This window comes from Ranitomeya variabilis, chromosome 5, assembly GCF_051348905.1.
Source record: "Ranitomeya variabilis isolate aRanVar5 chromosome 5, aRanVar5.hap1, whole genome shotgun sequence".
NCBI classification, from domain to species: domain Eukaryota; kingdom Metazoa; phylum Chordata; class Amphibia; order Anura; family Dendrobatidae; genus Ranitomeya; species Ranitomeya variabilis.
The window spans coordinates 320,323,031-320,347,220 of NC_135236.1; positions in this window are offsets into that span (position 1 = coordinate 320,323,031).

Consider the following 24,190-nt stretch of genomic DNA (forward strand, 5'->3'; position numbering starts at 1 on the left):
TTGTTGACCAGATAAGTTATCTTGCTATATTCTGCTATTAGTAAGCTGGCCTCTCTTTGCTGAACCTGGTTCATTTCTGTGTTTGTCATTTCCTCTTACCTCACCGTTATTATTTGTGGGGGGCTTGTATCTTGTTTTGGGGTCCCTTTCTCTGGAGGCAAGAGAGGTCTTTGTTTTCTTCTCCTAGGGGTAGTTAGATTCTCCGGCTGGCGCGAGTCATCTAGCGATCACCGTAGGCATGATCCCCGGCTACTTCTAGTGTTGGCGTTAGGAGTAGCTATTTGGTCAACCCAGTTACCACAGCCCTATGAGCTGGATTTTTGTATCTCGCAGACTTACACGTTCCTCTGAGACCCTGTCCACTGGAGTCATAACAGGACCCACACCGCGACGGCGGTTGGCAAAGCGCTGAGCCTTCTCCTGTGACAACTTCAAATTGTCCACCACATAGTTCCAAATCTGTTGCAACCTATCCACCACAGAATCCACCCCAGGACAGTCGGAAGGCTCAACCTGACCCGAGGAAAAACGAGGATGAAAACCAGAATTGCAGAAAAAAGGCGAAACCAAAGTAGCAGAACTAGCCCGATTATTAAGGGCAAACTCGGCCAATGGCAAAAAAGTCACCCAATCATCCTGATCAGCAGAAACAAAACATCTCAAATAAGTTTCCAAGGTCTGATTAGTTCGCTCGGTTTGGCCATTCGTCTGAGGATGGAAGGCCGACGAAAAAGACAAATCAATGCCCATCTTAGCACAAAAGATCTGCCAAAATCTGGACACAAACTGGGATCCTCTGTCAAACACAATATTCTCAGGGATGCCGTGCAAGCAAACCACATTCTGAAAAAATAGAGGAACCAAATCGGAGGAGGAAGGCAACTTAGGCAAGGGCACCAAATGGACCATTTTGGAAAAACGATCAAACACCACCCAGATGACAGACATTCTCTGAGAGACTGGAAGATCTGAAATGAAATCCATGGAAATGTGCGTCCAAGGCCTCTTCGGGACAGGCAAAGGCAAAAGCAAACCGCTGGCACGAGAACAGCAAGGCTTAGCCCGAGCACAAATCCCACAGGACTGAACAAAGGAACGCACATCCCGCGACAAGGAAGGCCACCAGAAGGACCTAGCCACCAAATCTCTGGTACCAAAAATCCCAGGATGGCCTGCCAACACCGAAGAATGAACCTCGGAAATAACTCTGCTGGTCCATCTATCTGGGACAAACAGTCTCTCTGGTGGGCAACGGTCAGGTCTATCCGCCTGAAATTTCTGCAGCACTCGTCGCAAATCTTGGGAAATGGCAGACAAAATCACTCCCTCTCTGAGGATACCAGCCGGCTCTGAAACTCCCGGAGAGTCAGGCACAAAACTCCTAGAAAGAGCATCAGCCTTCACGTTCTTCGAACCAGGCAGGTACGAGACCACAAAATCGAAACGGGAGAAAAACAACGACCAACGAGCCTGTCTAGGATTCAGCCGCTTGGCAGACTCGAGATAAATCAGATTTTTGTGATCAGTTAAGACCACTACACGATGCTTAGCTCCCTCGAGCCAATGTCGCCACTCCTCAAATTCCCACTTCATAGCCAACAATTCCCGATTACCAACATCATAATTCCGCTCGGCAGGCGAAAACTTTCTTGAAAAGAAAGCACAAGGCTTCATCACAGAGCAATCAGAGCTTCTCTGCGACAAAATAGCCCCTGCTCCAATCTCAGAAGCATCAACCTCGACCTGAAAAGGAAGAGAGACATCAGGCTGACACAAAACTGGAGCCGAAGAAAACCGGCGCTTCAGCTCCCGAAAGGCTTCCACGGCCACAGGAGACCAATTAGTCACATCAGAACCCTTCTTGGTCAAATCCGTCAAGGGTTTAACCACGCCAGAAAAATTAGCAATGAAGCGACGGTAAAAATTAGCAAAACCCAAGACCTTCTGAAGACTCTTAACAGATGTAGGCTGAGTCCAGTCATGAGTAGCCTGGACCTTGACTGGGTCCATCTCAATAGTAGAAGGAGAAAAAATAAAACCCAAAAAGGAAACCTTCTGTACTCCGAAGAGACATTTTGAGCCCTTCACAAATAAGGCATTAGCACGCAGGACCTGAAATACCATCCTGACCTGCTTCACATGGGACTCCCAATCCTCAGAAAAGACCAAAATGTCATCCAGATACACAATCATAAATTTATCCAGATATTCTTGGAAGATGTCATGCATGAAGGACTGGAACACAGAAGGAGCATTAGAGAGACCAAAAGGCATCACCAAGTACTCAAAATGACCTTCGGGCGTATTAAATGCTGTTTTCCATTAATCCCCCTGCTTAATGCGCACAAGGTTATACGCACCACGAAGATCTATCTTGGTGAACCAACTGGACCCCTTAATCCGAGCAACCAGATCAGACAACAATGGCAAAGGATACTGAAATTTGACCGTGATTTTATTTAGAAGACGATAATCTATACAAGGTCTCAGAGAACCATCCTTCTTGGCCACAAAAAAGAATCCTGCACCAAGAGGGGAGGAGGACGGGCGAATATGTCCCTTCTCTAAAGACTCCTTTATATAGCTCCGCATTGCGGCATGTTCTGGTACAGACAAATTAAAAAGTCGTCCCCTAGGGAACTTACTACCAGGAATCAAATTTATAGCACGATCACAATCCCTGTGAGGAGGCAGGGCACCGGATCTGGGCTCATCAAATACATCCTGGTAGTCCGACAAAAACTCAGGGACCTCAGAAGGAGTGGATGAAGCAATTGATACCAAAGGAGCATCGCCATGAATCCCCTGGCAACCCCAACTTGACACAGACATAGCTTTCCAATCCAGAACTGGATTATGGGCCTGCAGCCATGGCAGACCCAACACGACAACATCATGCAAATTATGCAGCACAAGAAAGCGAATCACCTCCTGATGCACAGGAGTCATGCACATGGTCACTTGAGTCCAATATTGAGGCTTATTCTCAGCCAATGGTGTAGCATCAATTCCCCTCAGTGGAATAGGGAATTCCAAAGGCTCCAGGACAAAACCACAGCGCCTGGCAAACGACAAATCCATCAGATTCAGGGCAGCACCTGAATCCACAAAAGCCATAACCGAGTAGGATGACAAAGAACAAATTAAAGTAACAGACAAAATGAATTTAGGCTGTATAGTACCAATGGTGACAGGTTTAGCGATTTTTTTAACGCGCTTAGAGCATGCTGAGATAACATGAGTTGAATCACCACAGTAAAAGCACAACCCATTTTGACGCCTATGATTTTGCCGCTCAATTCTGGTCAGAACTCGGTCACATTGCATAGACTCAGGTCTCTGTTCAGAAAACACCGCCAGATGGTGCGCAGATTTGCACTCCCGCAAACGCCGATCAATCTGAATGGCCAAAGCCATTGAGTCATTCAGACTTGCAGGCATGGGGAACCCCACCATAACATTCTTAATGGCTTCAGAAAGACCTTCTCTGAAATTTGCAGCCAGGGCACACTCATTCCATTGAGTAAGCACCGACCATTTCCGAAATTTTTGACAATACACCTCAGCTTCATCCTGGCCCTGAGAAAGAGCCAGCAAGGCCTTTTCTGCCTGGTTCTCAAGATTAGGTTCCTCATAAAGCAGTCCAAGCGCCAGAAAAAACGCATCCACATACAGTAATGCAGGATCTCCTGGCACCAGAGAGAAGGCCCAATCCTGAGGGTCGCCACGTAACAAGGAGATAACAATTTTAACTTGCTGAGCGGAATCACCAGAGGAACGAGGTCTCAAAGATAGAAATAATTTACAATTATTCTTAAAATTCAGAAACCTAGATCTATCTCCAGAAAACAACTCAGGAATAGGTATTTTTGGCTCTGACATAGGGCTATGAACAACAAAATCCTGAATGCTTTGCACCCTTGCAGCAAGACGATCCACACTAGAAGTCAGACTCTGAATATCCATGTCTGCAGCTGAACACAAAACCACCCAGAGATTAAGGGGATGAGAGAAGCTGGACAGACTGCAGCAAAGATAGAGAGGAAAAAAAAAAATTGTACTCAGGGCTTCTCTTATCCCACTTCTGCGATGCATTAAACACTTGTTGGCCTGCTGTACTGTTATGATCCTAGTGGCTGAGGATCACAAAACGGACTAGCTAAGTTTGTGAACATAGACACGAGCTCTAGGGAGGTGGTAACAGAACTGACCGCAAACCTGATCCTAACCAACACACTAAAGGTAGCTGGTGAACGTGCCTAAAATCCTGGACGTCTCGACGCAGCCTGAGAAACTATCTACTCCTGGAGGGAAAGTAAGACTTCACTTGCCTCAAGAGAAATCACCCCAAAGATATAGGAAGCCCCCAACAAATAATAACGGTGAGGTAAGGGGAAAACACAAACGTAGAAATGAAAACAGATTCAGCAAATGAGGCCCGCTAATACTAGATAGCAGAAGACAGATAGTGAACTGTGCGGTCAGTAAAAAACCCTATGCAAAATATCCACGCTGAGAATACAAGAACCCCCACACCAACTAACGGTGTGAGGGGAGAAACTCAGCCCCCTAGAGCTACCAGCAAGCAAGGAAATCACATATTAGCAAGCTGGACAAGAAAACAAAAATAAACCAAGAAACATATGACCACTGATGGTCAAAAAATGAATCAAGCAAAACTTAGCTTCTCTTGAAGAGACTGATAACGAAGGACTGCAGGAGAGCTCCAAAATAGCACTGAAGACATTGACAGCAGGCAACAAATGAGAGTCCAGGTGAACTAAATAGGAAACCAGCTAACAGATAACGAGACAGCTGATCCGCCTCAGACCTGCAGAATGACACAAAGAACCACCAGAGGGAGCCCAAAGACAGCACTACACAGTACCAGTTGTGACCACAAGAGGAAGCCCAAAAACAGAGTTCACAACAGGGGTGCTACTAGGTGCTAACCATATAGAGTGCATCAACCCATTTTCCTTTCTGTAATTTTTAAAATGTAAAAAATGAAAATATATATATGTTTTACCTAAAATACAAAGGAAATGGGTCATCTTTATCTTTAGCCCATTTAGAGATCAATTTTACTTCAACTTGCATATCTGTTCACAATAACAGTAATTTTGACCAGGGGTGCCCAAACTTTTTACATGCCATTGTATGTATCAGCCTAGAGTACAGGCTATTTAGTGTAGCTTCCAGAACTGTGTAGACTGGATACACTTGAAGCAAACTCTTCAGCTGCTGATTATAAATAAGATATATTCCAGTCACTGACAACTTTCCATTCACTCTCATTTTGGAAACGGTGAATTCTGAAATGGAAAGGATTAGACATTTTTACATCAATTAACCTGAGAGAAAAGTGCATTTTTGTTTGTTGTTTGATCCCTGCATAGGTTCACAATGGGCAATAATTGGCTCTTTCGATTAAATTTAGGGAAAAACATTCTGTAGTCTATACTATATTTTAAATTCCTTATCATAAAAGTTTCCAGAAAAAAATCCTTGTATCTGTGCCCGATATGAGAACCAAATGCTAACTGGGTGGAGCTGGCAGAGCTACAACCATATAAAACTATATAAAATGTGGTGTGGTTTAAATGAATCATTTGGGAAACTTAACTGGCTTTGTTTGGCTTTCCATTGCCATGTGCCACTTTTCAATGCTAATAGGCATGAACTTTCCTTTCTGTGAGGTGAAAGGTGAAGTGTGATGAAGAGTGATTTATTAGACTAGGAAAATCTACAATTGAACATCTGCATATATGCTATGCTGCAAATTTGCATTTTAAAATTGATGCAAAAATATTTGAACATGTTTTAAGTTAACTTCAGTTGTCGATTTTGCTTCTCCATGTAAATACCCAGTATGCTTGCCTTTTATACAGTATGGTATTTGGTATCATATCACCCTCTAGTGGTGTTTGTCATAATAACCGCAATAAAAAATGTTTTAAAGCAATGATAGACGTGAAAAATTAGTTTTGCCTTAACATCTAATAATATCATAACACTTGCTTTAATATAAAATTGTACGTAGAGCTCCTTAGTGATTAAAGGGAATCTGACGTGAATAAAAAATCACTTTTAACCTACAGATATGGGGTTGATATGCAGAGTAATAGCTTTCTAAAGCTGTGTGGACTCCATATTAAAAGACAAGCTGATATTAACTTTATTCTTCCCATCAGCTTGTTTGCATTGTATACATTTTTTATTGTTTATTTATAACGCAAATGTCATGCAGATGTGAACCATTTTAAATGCAGATAGTAAAGATGACTGAGATTTGAATTGCCAGGTTCGATTAACTTTTTTTCTTTTAAAAAATGACTCACCGTGAATTGATTCACTGTGAATCTGAAAGCTTCCAATTATTCAAATAGAGTGAAGGGAAAAGACAAACAGTGAATAAATGTAATCTATACTAATATTAAATATAAAATTATTGTACTTGATAGCCCCTTCAGCTCCCAAACCTTTTGTCACCGTCATGACCAGGCAAAATGTTACAATTAGTGTGTTGAGCGATACCGTCCGATACTTGAAAGTATCGGTATCGGAAAGTATCGGCCGATACCGGCAAAGTATCGGATCCAATCCGATACCGATACCCGATACCAATACAAGTCAATGGGACTCAAGTATCGGACGGTATTCCTGATGGTTCCCAGGGTCTGAAGGAGAGGAAACTCTCCTTCAGGCCCTGGGAACCATATTAATGTGTAAAATAAAGAATTAAAATAAAAAATATCGCTATACTCACCTGTCCGACGCAGCCGGGACCTCAGCGAGGGAACCGGCAGCGTTGTTTGTTTAAAATTCGCGCTTTTACTTGGTTACGTGAAGTCCCGGCTTGTGATTGGTCAGGGCGGCCATGTTGCCGGGACGCGGACCAATCACAGCAAGCCGTGACGAAATTACGTCACGGCTTGCTGTGATTGGTCCGCGTCCCGGCAACATGGCCGCCATTAACCAATCACAAGCCGTGACGTCACGGGAGGCTGGACATGCGCGTATTTTGAAAAGCGCGCGTGTCCAGCCTCCAGTGACGTCCCGGCTTGTGATTGGTTAATGGCGGCCATGTTGCCGGGACGTCACTGGAGGCTGGACACGCGCGCTTTTCAAAATACACGCATGTCCAGCCTCCCGTGACGTCCCGGCTTGTGATTGGTTAATGGCGGCCATGTTGCCGGGACGTCACTGGAGGCTGGACACGCGCGCTTTTCAAAATATGCGCATGTCCAGCCTCCCGTGACGTCCCGGCTTGTGATTGGTTAATGGCGGTCATGTTGCCGGGACGTCACTGGAGGCTGGACACGCGCGCTTTTCAAAATACGCGCATGTCCAGCCTCCCGTGACGTCACGGCTTGTGATTGGTTAATGGCGGCCATGTTGCCGGGACGCGGACCAATCACAGCAAGCCGTGACGTAATTTCGTCACGGCTTGCTGTGATTGGTCCGCGTCCCGGCAACATGGCCGCCCTGACCAATCACAAGCCGGGACTTCACGTAACCAAGTAAAAGCGCGAAATTTAAACAAACAACGCTGCCGGTTCCCTCGCTGAGGTCCCGGCTGCGTCGGAGGGTGAGTATAGCGATATTTTTTATTTTAATTCTCTTTTTTACACATTATTACATTAATGTTGTTGCGATACCCGATACCCGATACCACAAAAGTATCGGATCTCGGTATCGGAAATTCCGATACAGCAAGTATCGGCCGATACCCGATACTTGCAGTATCGGAATGCTCAACACTAGTTACAATCCTGACCAGTGTCACCTTATGTGGGAATAACTATAAAATGCTTCAAACAGATCCCACTGATTCTGAGATTGTGTTTTTATGACATTTTTTACTTTGTGATAGTGGTAAAATTTGTTCGATATGACTTTCGTTTATTTGTGAAAAAATTTGAAATTTGGTGAAAATGTAGAATACTTAGCAATTTTCAAACTTTTAATTTTTATGCCATTAAAGCAGGGAGTTATGTCACACAAAATAGTTAATAAAAACATTTCCCATGTAACTGCTTTACATCAGCACAATTTTGGAAACACATTTTTTTTGTTAGGAAGTTAGAAGTTGACCAGCAATTTCTCATTTTTCCAACAAAAATTTACAAATCCATTTTGTCATGCCTATATGACAGAAAGTACCCAATATGTACAGCATTTTAAAAAATGCAAAACTCAAGGTGCTCAAAACCACATTCAAGAAGTTTAGTAACCATTCAGGTGTGTCACAACAATTAAAGCAATATAAAAGGAAATGAACATTTCACTTTTTTTTCACAAAATGTTATTTTAGACACAATTTTTTTTATTTTCACAAGTGTAACAGGAGAAATCAGAAGCCAAAATTTGCTGTACAATTTCTCATGAACACGCCAATACCCCATATGTGGGATAAAATGTTTGGTTGGGTGCAAGGCAGGAAGAAGCACTTTTTGAGTTTTTGAAAGCAAAATTTAATGGCATTGAGAGTTGATGCCATGTTGCGTTTGGAGAGATCCTGATGTGCCAAAGCAGTGGAAGTCACCATCAAGTGACAACATTATGGAAACGAGACCCCTCAAAGAACATATCTAAATGTGTGGTGAGCACCTTGAACCCTCAAGTGCTTCACAGAAATTTATAACGTTGATCTGTGAAATTAAAAATAAAAAAATTCCGTAAAAATGTTCTTTTAGCCCCAATTTATTTTATTTTCACAAGGGTAACAGAGGAAATTGGATGCCAACAATTGTTGTGCAAGTTCTCTTGAGTATGCCGATTCTTCAAATGTAGGAGAAAATTACTGTATGGGTGCATGGCAGGGATCAGAAGAGAAGGAGCATTGTTTGACTTTTTTAAATCAAAATTGGCTGGAATCATTAGACAACATCATGTCTCATTTGGAAAGCATTTGATGTGCCTAAACAGTGGAACCCCCCACAAGTGATGCCATTTTGGAAACCAGACCCCTCAAGGAATTTATCAAGATGTGTAGTGAGCACTTTGAACCCACGAGTACTTCACAGAAAGTTATAACTAACAGCAGAGAAATTTTCCCATAAAAACGTTCTTTTAGCCACAAATTTTGCATTTTTACACGGATAACAGTAGAAAATGCACAGTAAAACTTGTTTCTTCTGAGTATGCTGGTACAAAATATGTAGAGGAAAAGTACTGTTCTGGTGCACGGCAGAGCACAGAAGAGAAGGAGCGCCCTTTCACTTTTTGAGCGCAAAACTTGCTAGAATCATTAGCGAACTTCATGTCATGTTTGGCGAGCCCCTGATGTGCCTAAACAGTGAAAAACCCCTACAAGTATTGCCATTTTGGAAACTAGACCCCTCCAGGAATGTATCTAGAATGAATCTAGATGCCCTTTTTGATTCCTAAAATCACTGTGCGTGAAATTACTCTTATTGTAGTGTTTTGAATATTTCAGCTGGACTAATGTAAAATAAAGATCATTTTACTAGGTGTCGTTAGTCCTTAACAAATTTTTGCTGATAGGTCAAGATATACTCAACTGATATTGAGACATCACCACAGGTCTGTGATAGCTTAACACCATAGTAATTTTTATTAGTTATATTTAAGACTATAAAGAACAAAGAAAAAATATTTGTGTGAAATTTAAAACCATCACATCATCACACATGCAAAGTTAATATTAGTTTATTCACATTATTTCTGGGAGGGTACATCTGAGAACAAGCTTGGTCTTTGTGTGTTAAATATAATCTATTTTAAAACTTCTGTCCAGACATTTTGGCAAATTCTAACACTTGCAGAATTCTTTGGTTAGCTGCTTAATAAAAATTAATGATAGGGAGAATGTTATAAAATAAACACCTGCTTATATGAGAATCATATGCTATTGCACAATGTGAACTGGCTGTCATGATCTCTGGGCTATGATATGAACACTCTTAGAGGACAGTTATATATAGATGTCAGCACATTTTGATGTAGTTGGCTATTATTATAAAATGAATTCATTTTAACAATTACATCTTTACATTTTAAAATAGAAAGGCATTAGCTTAGCCTTATGGTATTTTCAGATACACTATTTGGACACAAGTATTGGGACACCTATATATTACACTTTGTACGGCATCCAATTCTAAATCCTTAGATATCAGTGCAGAGTTAGTCCTGCCTCTCCAGCTAAAACAGCCTCCACTCTTCTGGGAAGGTTTTCTGCCAGCATTAGAGTCTAGCCCCATTACTTTCGCCATGTAGGTTTCATTCTTAATATTCTGAACAAACATTGTCAGAAACGATGCAGCCCAGATGACCAGTCCAAGAAGTAAGTGGCTGGTGGCTTCTCCCTTGCCTGCTCACCCATTCTCACAGATCTCTCTCTTAGGAGAGACCTCTCAGTCAATGGGTGCGATACTGGGAGAATCTTCCAAGTTGCATGATTTCTGGTCAACTTAAAAGTACAGTATGTTTTCTCTAAACTGTCTCAGTGATTTAAGGTAAATAATTCAAACTCTGATAGAAGAAGCTAACGCGAAACGCGCGTCGGGGCAGCGGGACGCCGGGGTCATTGCAGTAGACAACAGCAAGGTAATATTCTCTTACTATTTTTCATATATGCCATGCACTTTGAGGGGTCCGACTTAGGATATTCTAGTATTGAGTACTGTCCTGGTGATCCAGGCAGCTTTTCATCCATGGACTCCCGTATGAGAGCATAGGCATCTGCCATTTAATATATGCTGTATTTAGTTTGAATAATCCTGCAATTTCCTATGGCAGTATAGTCCCTATTATTGGTTTCTGCACCTTCTTACATGTAGTAATTTTATTCTATTGTATTTTTTACATGATGTTTAATAAAATCTATTTTTAATATCAGTACCATAGTGGAGATTGCTTTACTACACAGGTCCCACTACATGTGGTAGTTTGATTTAGTGGTACATACACCCTTCGTTCGGAAGGGAATTGTCTTTGTATAAATATAGAGCAATTACGTGTGAATACATAAAACTCTGATATATGTTCCCTATGGTTCCACCAGCATAAACGAGTCATCAGGTTTCCTTTAAGATTCTGATTTACAATATCAAGGTTGAAGGCAAACAGCATGCTGTCCTGGATGCAGGTTTAACCAATGCCATTTTTTAAAATAGTTGAGGTAAAGCAAGAAATGGTTCCAGTAAAAAATAGAAGTCTAAGCAATGTATACATATTTCCAATTACTTTTGAACTTAATCTTGTTTTTTTGGCTCCAAAACAGCACCAAAACCACATCAACAACTGTGTGATTTCAGTCCAAATGGGCTTTCTTGAAATGCAATTTTAGTGGGTGTGGGTGCATGGGAGTGGCGGGGGGGGAGTAGTGCCTTCTGTCATCCTTACTAATCAGCTGATCAGAGGAGCTCCTTCATTGACTATCAGGAACATCTAGATAGGAAAAAACACATTGCACTTCATAGTGCAGAATCTTTGGTTAAGGCTTAGATAACAAACAGGCATAAACAGATTCTTAAGGTAATAATCCCACTTATGAGAGTTGTACTACTGCCAGGCACAACTCTGTTTTGAGGTCTTATTTTTAGAATCTCAGCTTCTGCTGTTCCCACACACGAAAATTACACAGGGTTCCACCCTCTCATATGAACGTAGATGAAAAAATAGAAAAAGGAAAACAAAATGGAAAAAAGCACTACTGAAGAGAACAATTTGAGGTTGATGTTTACCACTTTTTGTTGCATTAATAAAATCAGGTTACAAGGCTAAGCCTTTCAGCATCATACCAATGCCTTTCTAAAAAGCAAGAGCAGTTTAAATAGGTTAAAAGTGAGGAACAACAGTAACAACAAGGCAGAGGGCACATAGAAATCATGAAACATGATAAACAACCATCATAAATACAATAAAAACAATGCCTATGACCATTGTTGGTGACTTTCTCAAATCACTAAAACTTTGAAAGAAGATTCAGATTTGTTTTTAAATCCTAGTTAAACAGACAAATCAATAAATTAAAGGAACTAAAAACATAAAAGAGCTAGAACTTGGTGGAGTAAGACCTTCTAGGGAAAGAAACTTGGGAAAGGGTTGATACCAGGAGGTCAACGGGTCCAAGCTTCTCTTCTTTTTCAATCAATAATGGCTGGTTTATAACAGGAGCTCAGCATTAGGGCCTGCTGTCAGTCAGTGCCAGGGTCTTGGGTATAGCTGACACACTCTATACACAGAGTGGTGACTGAAACTGTGGTGGCATTTTTTCATGTGACAGGTTCTTTTTGATGGTTAATTGAACTAATATCCCTACTTTTTATCTGTTGTCAAAAATCCATAAAGTATTAATCCTCCAAGACAGCCAATTGTGTCCAAAATAGGGGGATTATGAGATCTGATCTGTAAATTCATCTAATATTCTAAATAAAAATATAATGAAAAAACTTGTGGAACCTACATCTGTGACAGCACGGATGTTATGGTCCTGGTGGTTAGAACACATGAACTGACCTGATAAGTAAACCCAAAAATACGGACAAGCTCTGGGAATGTGGGAACTTTACTGACCGCAATTCTGATCCTATCAAACCACACAATAGGCAGCCGTGGAGCGTTCCTAACTAGGCCTAGACGCCTCGTTCACAGCCTGAGAAACTAGCTACCCCTAGAGTGAAACAAAGCCTCACTTGCCTCAGAGAAATTTTCCCCAAAGTGTAAGCAGCGCCCCACAAATAATAACGGTGATTTTAAGGGGAAAACACAAACATAGAAATGAAAATAGGTTTTAGCAAATGAGGCCCGCTAATAACTAAAAAGTCAGAAGATAGCAAGGAATCTGTGCGGTCAGTATAAAATACTACAAAAGTATCCACGCAGAGAATACAAAAAGACCCCCACACCGACTCACGATGTGAGGGGCGCAACTCCGCACCCCAGAGCTTCCAGCTAGCAATCAAATAGCATATAAGCAAGCTGGACTGAACTCATAACATACTGAGAAACATTTTCAAATAGAAATGAGCAAAAAAGGACTAGCATGAACTTAGCTTCTCACGAGGAGACAGGTCACAAGGGAAGTCCCAGAGAGATCTGAACCAGTACTGAATACAACGACAGCAGGCAACAAGTAAAGGTCCAGATGGAGTTAAATAAGCAGCAGGCCTAGCAGGAAATGAGGCAGCTGGAGTCCAGCTACAGACCAGCCGTAACACTAAAAGCCACCAGAGGGAGCCCATGAACAGAACTCACAAAGTACCACTCATGACCACAGGAGGGAGCCCGAGAACGGAATTCACAACAGTATCCCCCCCTTGAGGAGGGGTCACCGAACCCTCACCAGAGCCCCCAGGCCGATCAGGACGAGCCAAATGAAAGGCATGAACCAAATCGGCAGCATGGACATCAGAGGCAACAACCCAGGAATCATCCTCCTGACCCTAGCCCTTCCATTTAACCAAGTACTGAAGCTTCCGTCTCGAAATACGAGAATCCAAGATCTTCTCCACCACATACTCCAATTCTCCCTCGACCAACACTGGAGCAGGAGGGTCAACAGACGGAACCACAGGCACCACATACCTCCGCAACAATGACCTATGGAACACATTATGAATGGCAAAAGATGCTGGAAGGTCCAAACGAAATGACACCGGATTGAGGATTTCCAAAATCTTATAAGGACCGATGAAACGAGGTTTGAACTTAGGAGAGGAAACCTTCATAGGAACATAACGAGATGACAACCATACCAAATCCCCCACACGAAGTCGGGGACCCACACAGCGATGGCGATTAGCAAAGCGCTGAGCCTTCTCCTGTGACAACGTCAAATTGTCCACTACGTGGTTCCAAATCTGCTGCAACCTATCCACCACAGAATCCACCCCAGGACAGTCAGAAGGTTCAACCTGACCTGAGGAAAAATGAGGATGAAAACCAGAATTACAAAAAAAAGGCGAAACCAAAGTAGCGGAAGTAGCCCGATTATTGAGGGCGAACTCAGCCAATGGCAAAAAAGTCACCCAATCATCCTGATCAGCAGAAACAAAACATCTCAGATAAGTTTCCAAGGTCTGATTCGTACGTTCGGTTTGGCCATTCGTCTGAGGATGGAAGGCCGAAGAAAAAGACAAATCAATGCCCATCTTAGCACAAAAGGACCACCAAAATCTGGACACAAACTGGGACCCTCTGTCAGACACAATGTACTCCGGAATACCATGCAAACGGACCACATTCTGAAAAAACAGCGGAACCAAATCAGAGGAGGAGGGTAACTTAGGCAAAGGCACCAAATGGACCATTTCAGAAAAACGATCACAAACCACCCAGATGACAGACATCCTCTGAGAGACTGGAAGATCCAAAATAAAATCCATGGAAATATGCGTCCAAGGCCTCTTCGGGACAGGCAAAGGCAAAAGCAATCCACTGGCACGAGAACAGCAAGGCTTGGCCCGAGCACAAATCCCACAGGACTGCACAAAGGAACGCACATCCCGCGACAAAGAACGCCACCAAAAGGACCTAGCCACCAAATCCCTGGTACCAAAGATCCCAGGATGACCCGCTAACACTGAAGAATGAACCTCAGAAATAACTCTACTGGTCCATCTATCCGGGACAAACAGTCTCTCCGGTGGACAACGGTCAGGTCTATCGGCCTGAAACTCCTGCAGCACCCGCCGCAAATCAGGGGAGATGGCAGACAAGATCACCCCCTCTCTGAGGATACCAGCCGGCTCAGAAACTCCCGGAGAGTCAGGCACAAAACTCCTAGAAAGGGCATCAGCCTTCACATTCTTTGAGCCCGGAAGGTATGAAACCACAAAATCAAAACAGGAGAAAAACAGCGACCATCGAGCCTGTCTAGGATTCAACCGCTTGGCAGACTCGAGATAAATCAAATTCTTGTGATCCGTCAAGACCACCACGCGATGCTTGGCTCCCTCAAGCCAATGTCGCCACTCCTCGAATGCCCACTTCATTGCCAACAACTCCCGATTACCAACATCATAATTCCGCTCGGCAGGCGAAAACTTTCTAGAAAAGAAAGCACATGGTCTCATCACCGAGCCATCAGAGCTTCTCTGTGACAAGACAGCCCCTGCTCCAATCTCAGAAGCATCAACCTCGACCTGAAAGGGAAGAGAGACATCAGGCTGACGCAAGACAGGAGCCGAAGAAAACCGACGTTTCAGCTCCTGAAAGGCCTCAATGGCCGCAGAAGACCAATTAGTAACATCAGCACCCTTTCTAGTCAAATCCGTCAAAGGCTTAACCACACTAGAAAAATTAGTGATGAAGCGCCGGTAAAAATTAGCAAAGCCCAAGAACTTCTGAAGGCTCTTCACCGATGTAGGTTGAGTCCAGTCATAGATGGCCTGGACTTTAACTGGATCCATCTCGATAGTAGAAGGGGAAAAAATAAAGCCCAAAAAGGAAACCTTCTGGACTCCAAAGAGACATTTAGAGCCCTTCACAAACAAGGCATTGGCACGCAGGACCTGAAACACCATCCTGACCTGCTTCACATGAGACTCCCAATCATCAGAAAAGACCAAAATATCATCCAGGTACACAATCATGAATCTATCCAGATACTCTCGGAAGATGTCGTGCATGAAGGACTGAAACACGGAAGGGGCATTAGAAAGCCCAAAAGGCATCACCAAGTACTCAAAATGACCTTCGGGCGTATTAAATGCTGTCTTCCATTCATCGCCCTGCTTTATACGCACAAGATTATAAGCTCCTCGAAGATCTATCTTGGTGAACCAACTAGCCCCCCTAATCCGAGCAAACAGATCGGACAGCAGAGGCAAAGGGTACTGAAATTTGACCGTGATTTTATTTAGAAGGCGATAATCTATACAGGGTCTCAGAGAACCATCCTTCTTGGCCACAAAAAAGAACCCTGCACCCAAAGGTGACGAGGACGGACGAATATGCCTTTTCTCCAAAGACTCCTTTATATAGCTCCGCATAGCGGTATGCTCTGGTACAGATAAATTAAAAAGTCGACCCTTAGGGAACTTACTACCAGGAATCAAATTTATGGCATAATCACAATCCCTATGAGGAGGTAGGGACTGAATTTGGGCTCATCAAATACATCCTGGTAATCCGACAAAAATTCAGGGACTTCAGAAGGAGTAGAAGAAGCAATTGACACCAAAGGAACATCGCCATGTACCCCTTGACAACCCCAACTTGACACAGACATTGCTTTCCAATCCAGGACTGGATTATGAACCTGCAGCCATGGCAGACCCAACACGACAACATCATGCAAATTATGTAACACCAGAAAGCGAATAACCTCCTGATGTGCAGGAGTCATGCACATAGTCACTTGAGTCCAGTATTGAGGCTTATTCTTGGCCAATGGCATAGCATCAATTCCCATTAGTGGAATAGGGAATTGCAATGGCTCCAAGATAAAACCACAGCGCCTGGCAAATGACAAATCCATCAAATTCAGGGCAGCGCCTGAATCCACAAAAGCCATAACAGAGTAGGATGACAGAGAGCAAATCAAAGTAACAGACAAAATGAATTTAGGCTGTACAGTACCAATGGTGACAGACTTAGCGAGCCTCTTTGTGCGCTTAGAACAATCAGAGATAACATGAGTGGAGTCACCACAGTAAAAGCACAACCCATTCTGACGTCTGTGATTTTGCCGTTCAATTCTGGTCAGAATCCTGTCACATTGCATAAACTCAGGCTTCTGTTCAGAAAACACCGCCAGATGGTGCACAGGTTTGCGCTCCCGCAAACGCCGATCAATCTGAATGGCCAAAGACATTGACTCATTCAGACCCGCAGGCGTGGGGAACCCCACCATAACATCCTTAAGGGCTTCAGAAAGACCCTTTCTGAAAATTGCTGCCAGGGCACACTCATTCCATTGAGTGAGCACAGACCACTTCCTAAACTTCTGACAGTAAACCTCTGCTTCATCCTGACCCTGAGAGAGAGCCAGCAAAATCTTTTCTGCCTGGTCTACTAGATTAGGTTCCTCATAAAGCAATCCAAGCGCCAGAAAAAACGCATCCACATTTAGCAATGCAGGATCTCCTGGCGCCAGGGAGAATGCCCAATCTTGAGGGTCACCACATAGCAAAGAAATAATAATTTTAACTTGCTGAGCAGGGTCACCAGAGGAATGAGGTTTCAGAGAAAGAAACAATTTGCAATTATTTTTGAAATTCAAAAACCTAGATCTATCTCCAGAGAACAGCTCAGGAATTGGTATTTTAGGTTCTGACATAGGACTGCGAACTACATAATCCTGAATGCTTTGTATCCTTGTAGCAAGCTGATCCACACAAGAGGACAGACCTTGAATGTCCATATCTGCAGCTGAGTCCTGAACCACCCAGAGATTAAGGGGAGGAGAGAGGCTAAACACACTGCAGAGGAAAAAAAAAACCTCAGAGCTTCTCTTATCCCTCTTTTGCGATACATTAACACTTTACGGGCCTGCTGTACTGTTATGGTCCTGGTGGTTAGAACACATGAACTGACCTGATAAGTAAACCCAAAAATACGGACAAGCTCTGGGAATGTGGGAACTTTACTGACCGCAATTCTGATCCTATCAAACCACACTTGTTATGATCCTTAGTGGCTGAGGATCACCGAACTGACTAGCTAAGTTACTGAACATAGAACAAGCTCTAGGGAGGTGGTAACTGGACTGACCGCAATTCTGATCCTAACCGAACACACTAAAGGTAGCCGGTGAACGTGCCTGAATTCCTAGACATCTCGACGCAGCCTGAGAAACTAGCTACCCCTAGAGAGAAGAAAGTAAGGCCTCACTTGCCTCAGAGAAATAACCCCAAAGATATAGAAAGCCCCCAACAAATAATAACGGTGAGGTAAGGGGAAAATACAAACGTAGAAATGAAACAGATTCAGCAAATGAGGCCCGCTAATACTAGATAGCAGAAGACAGATAGGAAACTGTGCGGTCAGTAGAAAACCCTATACAAAATATCCACGCTGAGAATTCAAGAACCCCCACACCAACTAACGGTGTGAGGGGAGAAACTCAGCCCCCTAGAGCTACCAGCAAGCGAGGAAATCACATATTAGCAAGCTGGACTAGGACTGATGATAAACCAGGAAACATATTGAACACTGATGATCAAAAAATGAACAAACAGAAACTTAGCTTCTCTTGGAGAGACTGATAACGAAGGTAGTCAGGAGAGATCAAAATAGCACTGAATACATTGACAGCAGGCAACAACTGAAAGTCCTGGTGAGCTAAATAGGAAACCAACCAGCAGATAACGAGACAGCTGATCCCAGCCACAGACCTGCAGAATGACAATAAGAGCCACCAGAGGGAGCCCAAAGATAGTACTCACACAGTACCACTTGTGACCACAAGAGGGAGCCCAAAAACAGAGTTCACAACAGTACCCCCCCCCTTGAGGAGGGGTCACCGAACCCTCATCAAAACCCCCAGGGCGATCAGGATGAGCAACATGGAAGGCATGAACCAAATCGGCCGCATGAACATCAGAGGCGACAACCCAGGAATTATCCTTTTGACCATAGCCCTTCCACTTAACCAAATACTGAAGCCTCCGTCTAGAAATACGAGAATCCAAGATCTTCTCCACCACGTACTCCATTTCGCCCTCAACCAGCACCGGAGCAGGGGGCTCAACAGAAGGAACCACAGGCACCACATACCTCCGCAACAAAGACCTATGGAACACATTATGAATGGCAAACGACGCTGGGAGGTCCAAACGAAATGACACAGGGTTAAGGATTTCCAAAATCTTATAAGGACTGATGAAGCGAGGCTTGAACTTAGGAGAGGAGACCTTCATAGGAACATACCGAGAAGACAGCCATACCAAATCCCCAACACGAAGTCGGGGACCCACACCGCGACGGCGGTTGGCAAAGCGCTGAGCCTTCTCCTGTGACAACTTCAAATTGTCCACCACATGGTTCCAAATCTGCTGCAACCTATCCACCACAGAATCCACCCCAGGACAGTCAGACGGCTCCACCTGACCCGAGGAAAAACGAGGATGAAAGCCAGAATTACAAAAAAAAGGCGAAACCAAAGTAGCAGAACTAGCCCGATTATTAAGGGCAAACTCGGCCAATGGTAAAAAAGTAACCCAATCATCCTGATCAGCAGAAACAAAACATCTTAAATAAGTTTCCAAGGTCTGATTAGTTCGCTCGGTTTGGCCATTCGTTTGAGGATGGAAGGCAGACGAAAAAGACAAATCAATGCCCATCTTAGCAAAAAAGATCCGCCAAAATCTGGACACAAACTGGGATCCTCTGTCAGACACAATATTTTCAGGGATGCCGTGCAAGCGAACCACATTCTGAAAAAATAGAGGAACCAAATCGGAGGAGGAAGGCAACTTAGGCAAGGGCACCAAATGGACCATTTTATAAAAACGATCACACACCACCCAGATGACAGACATTCTCTGAGAGACTGGAAGATCCGAAATAAAATCCATGGAAATGTGCATCCAATGCCTCTTTGGGACAGGCAAAGGCAAAAGCAAACTGCTGGCACGAGAACAGCAAGGCTTAGCCTGAGCACAAATCCCACAGGACTGCACAAAGGAACGCACATCCCGCGACAAGGAAGGCCACCAGAAGGATCTAGCCACCAAATCTCTGGTACCAAAAATCCCAGGATGACCTGCCAACACCGAAGAATGAACCTCGGAAATAACTCTGCTGGTCCATCTATCTGGGACAAACAGTCTCTCTGGTGGGCAACGGTCAGGTCTATCCACCTGAAATTCCTGCAGCACTCGTCGCAAATCTGGGGAAATGGCAGACAAAATCACTCCCTCTCTGAGGATACCAGCCAGCTCTGAAACTCCCGGAGAGTCAGGCACAAAACTCCTAGAAAGAGCATCAGCCTTCACGTTCTTCGAACCAGGCAGGTACAAGACCACGAAATCGAAACGGGAGAAAAACAACGACCAACGAGCCTGTCTAGGATTCAGCCGCTTGGCAGACTCGAGATAAATCAGATTTTTGTGATCAGTCAAGACCACCACACGATGCTTAGCTCCCTCGAGCCAATGTCGCCACTCCTCAAATGCCCACTTCATAGCCAACAACTCCCGATTACCAACATCATAATTCCACTCGGCAGGCGAAAACTTTCTTGAAAAGAAAGCACAAGGCTTCATAACAGAGTAATTAGAGCTTCTCTGCGACAAAACAGCCCCAGCTCCAATCTCAGAAGCATCAACCTCGACCTGAAAAGGAAGAGAGATATCAGGCTGACATAAAACTGGAGCTGAAGAAAACCGGCGCTTTAGCTCCTGAAAGGCTTCCACGGCCGCAGGAGACCAATTAGTCACATCAGAACCCTTCTTGGTCAAATCCGTCAAGGGTTTAACTACGCCAGAAAAATTAGCAATGAAACGACGGTAAAAATTAGCAAAACCCAAGAACTTCTGAAGACTTAACAAATGTAGGCCGAGTCCAGTCATGAATAGCCTGGACCTTGACTGGGTCCATGTCAATAGTAAAAGGAGAAAAAATAAAACCCAAAAAGGAAACCTTCTGTACTCCGAAGAGACATTTTGAGCCCTTCACAAATAAAGCATTAGCACGCAGGACCTGAAATACCATCCTGACCTGCTTCACATGGGACTCCCAATCCTCAGAAAAGACCAAAATGTCATCCAGATACACAATCATAAATTTATCCAGAAATTCTCGGAAGATGTCATGCATGAAGGACTGAAACACAGAAGGAGCATTAGAGAGTCCAAAAGGCATCACCAAGTACTCAAAATGGCCTTCGGGCCTATTAAATGCTGTTTTACATTCATCCCCCTGCTTAATACGCACAAGGTTATACGCACCACGAAGATCTATCTTGGTGAACCAACTGGACCCCTTAATCCGAGCAAACAGATCAGACAATAATGGCAAAGGATACTGAAATTTGACCGTGATTTTATTTAGAAGACGATAATCTATACAAGGTCTCAGAGAACCATCCTTCTTGGCCACAAAAAAGAATCCTGCACCAAGAGGGGATGAGGACGGACGAATATGTCCCTTCTCCAAAGACTCCTTTATATAACTCCGCATAGCGGCATGTTCTGGTACAGACAAATTAAAAAGTCGTCCCTTAGGGAACTTACTACCAGGAATCAAATTTATAGCACAATCACAATCCCTATGAGGAGGTAGGGCACCGGATCTGGGCTCATCAAATACATCCTGGTAGTCCGACAAAAACTCAGGGACCTCAGAAGGAGTGGAAGAAGCAATTGACACCAAAGGAGCATCGCCATGAATCCCCTGGCAACCCCAACTTGACACAGACATAGCTTTCCAATCCAGAACTGGATTATGGGCCTGCAGCCATGGCAGACCCAAAACGACAACATCATGCAAATTATGCAGCACAAGAAAGTGAATCACCTCCTGATGTACAGGAGTCATGCACATGGTCACTTGAGTCCAATACTGAGGCTTATTCTCAGCCAATGGTGTAGCATCAATTCCCCTCAGTGGAATAGGGAATTTTAAAGACTCCAGGACCAAACCACAGCGCCTGGCAAGCGACAAATCCATCAGATTCAGGGCAGCACCTGAATCCACAAAAGCCATAACCGAGTAGGATGACAAAGAACAAATTAAAGTAACAGACAAAATGAATTTAGGCTGTGACAGGTTTAGCGATTTTTTTTAAGCGCTTAGAGCATGCTGAGATCACATGAGTAGAATCACCACAGTAAAAGCACAACCCATTTTGACGTCTATGACTTTGCCGCTCAATTCTGGTCAGAATTCTGTCACATTGCATAGACTCAGGTCTCTGTTCAGAAAACACCGCCAGATGGTGCGCAGATTTGCGCTCCCGCAAACGCCGATAAATCTGAATGGCTAAAGCCACTGAGTCATTCAGACTAACAGGCGTGGGGAACCCCACCATAACATTCTTAATGGCTTCAGAAAGACCTTCTCTGAAATTTGCAGCCAGGGCACACTCATTCCATTGAGTAAGCACCGACCATTTCCTAAATTTTTGACAATACACCTCTGCTTCATCCTGTCCCTGACAGAGGGCCAGCAAAGCCTTTTCTGCCTGGTTCTCAAGATTAGGTTCCTCATAAAGCAGTCCAAGCGCCAGAAAAAACGCATCCACATTCAGCAATGCAGGATCTCCTGGAGCCAGGGAGAAAGCCCAATCCTGAGGGACGCCACGTAACAAGGAGATAACAATTTTAACTTGCTGAGCGGAATCACCAGAGGAACGAGGTCTCAAGGAAAGAAATAATTTACAATTATTCTTAAAATTCAGAAACCTAGATCTATCTCCAGAAAACAAATCAGGAATAGGTATTTTTGGCTCTGACATAGGACTGTGAACAACAAAATCCTGAATGCTTTGCACCCTTGCAGCAAGATGATCCACACTAGAAGTCAGACTCTGAATATCCATGTGTGCAGCTGAACTCAAAGCCACTCAGAGATTAAGGGGATGAGAGAAGCTGGAAAGACTGCAGCAAAGGGAGAAAAAAAAAATTGCACTCAGGACTTCTCTTATCCCACTTCTGCGATGCATTAAACACTTTTTGGCCTGCTGTACTGTTATGATCCTTAGTGGCTGCGGATCACCGAACTGACTAGCTAAGTTACTGAACATAGAACGAGCTCTAGGGAGGTGGTAACTGGACTGACCGCAATTCTGATCCTAACCGAACACACTAAAGGTAGCCGGTGAACGTGCCTGAATTCCTAGATGTCTCGACGCAGCCTGAGAAACTAGCTACTCCTAGAGAGAAGAAAGTAAGACCTCACTTGCCTCAGAGAAATAACCCCAAAGATATAGAAAGCCCCCAACAAATAATAACGGTGAGGTAAGGGGAAAATACAAACGTAGAAATGAAACAGATTCAGCAAATGAGGCCCGCTAATACTAGATAGCAGAAGACAGATAGGAAACTGTGCGGTCAGTAGAAAACCCTATACAAAATATCCACGCTGAGAATTCAAGAACCCCCACACCAACTAACGGTGTGAGGGGAGAAACTCAGCTGTTGTGAAAATGGATTCTGGGCTCCCCCGGTGGCCACTTGTGGAATTTAACTTGTGTGCATCATCCCCTCTGTTCACCTGCTCCTATCAGGATGTGGGAGTCGCTATATAACCTTGCTCCTCTGTCAGTTTCATGCCGGTCAACAATGTAATCAGTAGCCTTTCTGTGCTTGTTCCTGCTACTAGACAACTCCCAGCTAAGTTGGACTTTTGTCCTTGTGTGTTTTTGCATTTTGTTCCTGTTCACAGCTGCTGTTTCGTTACTGTGTCTGGAAAGCTCTTGTGAGCGGAAATTGCCACTCTGGTGTTATGAGTTAATGCTAGAGTCTTAAAGTAATTTCTGGATGGTGTTTTGATAGGGTTTTCTGCTGACCATGAAAGTGCCCTTTCTGTCTTCATGCTATCTAGTAAGCGGACCTCGATTTTGCTAAACCTATTTTCATACTACGTTTGTCATTTCATCTTAAATCACCGCCAATATATGTGGGGGCCTCTGTCTGCCTTTTGGGAAAATTTCTCTAGAGGTGAGCCAGGACTGTCTTTTCCTCTGCTAGGATTAGGTAGTTCTCCGGCTGGCGCTGGGCATCTAGGGATAAAAAAACGTAGGCATGCTACCCGGCCACTTCTAGTTGTGCGGCAGGTTTAGTTCATGGTCAGTATAGTTTCCATCTTCCAAGAGCTAGTTCTCATATATGCTGGGCTATGTTCTCTCGCCATTGAGAATCACGACAGTTTGACCGGCCCTAAAAAGGGTTAAATTACTGGCTGAGAAAGGAGAGAAAAAAGAAGTCTGCTACAATTTTTTTTTTTTTTTCCCTCTAGTTCTGAGTGTGCTCTTAATTGAATCACTTGCTAGTCTGCCTATACTGCAGCCTTCCTCTCTTCCTCTCCTTCTAATCCTTGAATGGCTCTGTGTTCACCTGTTTCAAATGGATCTTCAGAGTGTAGCTACAGGTTTGAATAATCTCGCCACAAAGGTACAAAATTTGCAAGATTTTGTTGTTCATGCACCTATGTCTGAGCCTAGAATTCCTTTGCCTGAATTCTTCTCGAGGAATAGATCTCACTTTCAAAATTTTAAAAATAATTGCAAATTGTTTTTGTCCCTGAAGTCTCGCTCTGCCGGAGACCCTGC